Source organism: Pipistrellus kuhlii, unplaced genomic scaffold (assembly GCF_014108245.1).
Source record: "Pipistrellus kuhlii isolate mPipKuh1 unplaced genomic scaffold, mPipKuh1.p scaffold_m20_p_3, whole genome shotgun sequence".
Taxonomy (NCBI): Eukaryota; Metazoa; Chordata; class Mammalia; order Chiroptera; family Vespertilionidae; genus Pipistrellus; species Pipistrellus kuhlii.
Window position 1 is genome coordinate 117,363,608 of NW_023425529.1, and position 3,369 is coordinate 117,366,976.

The following is a 3,369-nucleotide window of genomic DNA, read 5'->3' on the forward strand; positions in this document are numbered from 1 at the left end:
TGCATGTGCCTGTGCCTTGAGACCTCAACCAAAGGCCTGGCCTGGTGCCAGCACTAAGTGAGAGGTTTGTGACACAAGAAACAAAACAGAGTCCAGGAAATTAAAAAGGGGGGAGGTTTTAATCTTGCACTCCCTGGTGAAATTCTCTGGTCCTAGGGTGGGCCAGGGAAATTCCTGCCAAAAGGGGGCATAAATACTTCTTTTATATAGCTGATAAGTGAGAGGAGGGTGGATGGCTTGAAAGGTGTGGAATTTCTGCCTCAGACCTAGGGGTCTAGGAAGGAGCCAGTTATCACTGTCACCATCTATCTTGCAGATGCATGCATGGGCTCTGGACTTCCCCCCTGCCTTGACTGGACAATAACCTTGCCTGGGGAAGGTTTAATAGCCTTTCTGAACCAGGAGTAGTCTTAGCAAGCAAGAATTTATAGAAGCCAAACAGCAGGGTTAAAATTTCAAACAGCAGTTTTTATATAGATCGATGCTTCAGAATTACCACCAAAATATATTTAATTTTTAGAAATTTTGCCTAGAATTTCAGAAATTTAATGTGGACTTCATAAATAATAAAGGTCAGTTGTACTTGTTAATTTAATAAAGTAATTTCACATATACAATTATATTATCAGGACTACCTGTCATTCATTACTTAGTTTTAATTCTCATTCTTTAATACTTATTATTTGCCACAGATGTTCATTGAATCTGTTAGAATTACCTAATTACTCTGAATCTTTATATTCTGGGACAATATGTTTCATCTTCAAAAACTTTGTTGTTTGTTAAAAGAATCATCTCTCTGATATTTCCAAAGCTGCTTCCCAAATCAGTCCCTGAGGATGTGCACTTAAAATATCACTACCGGTACCTAGGACGTCCCTTAAGCACTGTGTGATCCATTGTATTTCCTCTTGATACTTTCTGCTGTTCCTTTTATTCCAAGCACATAGATATCTCAAACATAGCAATTTATTTATTTTTTCAAACTAGTTGGCTGTCTGTCTCCCTCTGATAAGTTCTGTTGAGGGCAGGACAATCTCTGCTATTTTTCATGGTGCAGTCTCAGCATCTAACACAAAATGTAGTAATTGCTGAATGATTGCTAAGCAAGTCCTCTTCCTACCTGGAAATTATCTTATTTCCTGAATTTTTATTTTTATTTTTTTCCTTTCTGGCTTAGTTACATCCAAATATGACTTAGTTTTGCAACCTTTCACCATCCTAATTGCTTTCTGAAATTGAAACAGAAATTTTTTTGGGGGGGATGAAAAAGACAGGATTTAGGAAATTTTGGAAATTAAGGGGTCCATGGAGGAAGCACAAGGCTGCAGAGCAACAGAAGGTATATTTACATAGAATGGGGAGCTGAAAAGCTGAAACAGGTCCATTTCCATAGAATGTGGGCACTAGGAACAGCAAAAGGTCTATATTTACAAAACAAAGAGAAGGAAGCCCTTCATCCAGAAGGAGAAGAAGAAAGCTCAAAGGGAAGAGGAAAACAATAAGTAAGGGGGAGATCTTCAGTGTGAGGTTCAACCTGTGAGCCCAGGAGTTACTATAGTAACCTGTCTAAGGGAATACTGAGCAATCAGAGGGGATATCAAAGCACCAGAATCTGCAGCCTTGATAAGCCATAGGGAAAAGGAACGCAGTGGGACCCTTTCCCCCACATGGGAGTCTGTACTTGTTCTTCAATAAATCTCCACCTTTGCTATACCACTTTCTGTCCATGAATTCATTCTTGTATTCCAGTGGACAAAGAACCTTCAAGTGCATTTCCAGATTTTTTTTTTTTTTTTTTAACTATTTAAGGTACTTTCCCTTTACCTTCTTAGTTAAGAAAAAATGGCAATCACCATAATGGCATGAAAATATTTTAAATGAACTGTTTACTTCCACCATTGAGCATCTAAGATATAATGTATTAAGTGTTGTGGGGTCGAACCCTGGGTTCAAAAAAGACCACCGGAGGCTGATGATTTATTTAAAAAGCAGGCAAAGATTTATTGAAATATCTGGCCAGGACAGCTGCGAGAGCACCACACGCAGGTGGACTCCACACGACTGCACTGCTTCAGGGGCAGGTAGTTCCTTTAAAAGGTTCTGAGAAGGAAAACCCCTATTTTGCAACAAACTGCTGTTTGGAATTTTCTGCTGTTCTTCCTAGATAAATTGTTGCTTTCTAGTTTGCTTTAGCCCGTTTGCAGAATGATGAAGATAAACTTAGCTGTCTGACCTTGTAGGCCAGAGACCAGATATGCCCACAATCTCAATACCATGCCAAGTGCATTTTTTTTTTTTAAACCACTCAGACTGCGTCCTTTCCCTCTCCCCTTCCCAAAGGAAGGGAAGAATGATCATCAATGGCCATTGGCAGTTGCAGAAGCAACACCAAGAGCCGGCTTCACGCTCAGGAAAGAACGCTGCGCCTCCTCCTCGTGGTTTCAGGTGCTCTACACGATCAGAGGAACTTCTCTAGTAACGAACTATAGAAATGATCCCGGAAAGTATAGTCTTCCAAGTGCACTTTTTTAATTGGACAGAACTGTATTGCTTTCGAGGCCAGCATCGAGATAACCACTAAGTGCACATAGGGCTGGCTCTTTAATAAAGAAAAAGAAAGCTCTGCCTAAAACCTTTCTTAGAATTTGAACTCATCCTCCCTAAGCCCATCGAGAGACAAACAAAGTAAGTCTCTCTAAACTCCCCCTGCATCGACCGACCGCTCGGGAACTCTGCAACAGTTCGAATCACAGGAATGTTCCTTTGTTCTAAATTCTAAATCCTAAAGACTATATTCTAAAAACTGGGGTCAGCCCGCAGGGTCGTTCCCAGCCACATCCTGCTGGACATTGGAATGTGGCCCTATCTTGCAGAAGCAGAACTCAGTGGTTAATCTCCAAAGGTTATGGTCCCAGGCACAGGAAAATTGCCTTAGCAGGTTTAATATTCAAACAGTAGTTTTTACCAAAGTGTGCTTGCCACTATAGTTCATTAAGGTCCTGTTTGTTATTGTGGTGCTTCAAAGTTCCCCCCTGCCATTTCCTGATATTTATCTGAAACTCTTGCACAATATGATTATGTGGGTGCAGTCTCAGGGATATACTTTAAAACAAACAATGTATTCAAACTGCTTAGATCAATTCTTGCAAAAGCAGAATCCTTATTTTACAAAACTCAAGTGATACTTAAACTCATAGTGAAACAGACTTTTTGGACTGGAACCCAGATTCTTTGTCTGCCAGAGTCAAAGAATGAATCCGCAGTCAGAGGGTGGTACAGCAAAGGTGGAGATTTATTGAAGAACAAGTACAGACTCCCAAGTGGGGAGAGGGAAAGGGTCCCACAGAATGGACTCCCATGTGGGAA

General features: G+C 40.6%; 1 non-coding gene across 1 annotated transcript; it reads right to left on the minus strand.

Annotated features, from left to right (window-relative positions):
* Positions 1-2,303: 2,303 nt before the first annotated feature.
* LOC118730935 lies at positions 2,304-2,517 on the minus strand. The gene has a single exon (XR_004991666.1). It is a non-coding gene; the product is annotated as a small nucleolar RNA U3 (small nucleolar RNA).
* Positions 2,518-3,369: the final 852 nt, after the last annotated feature.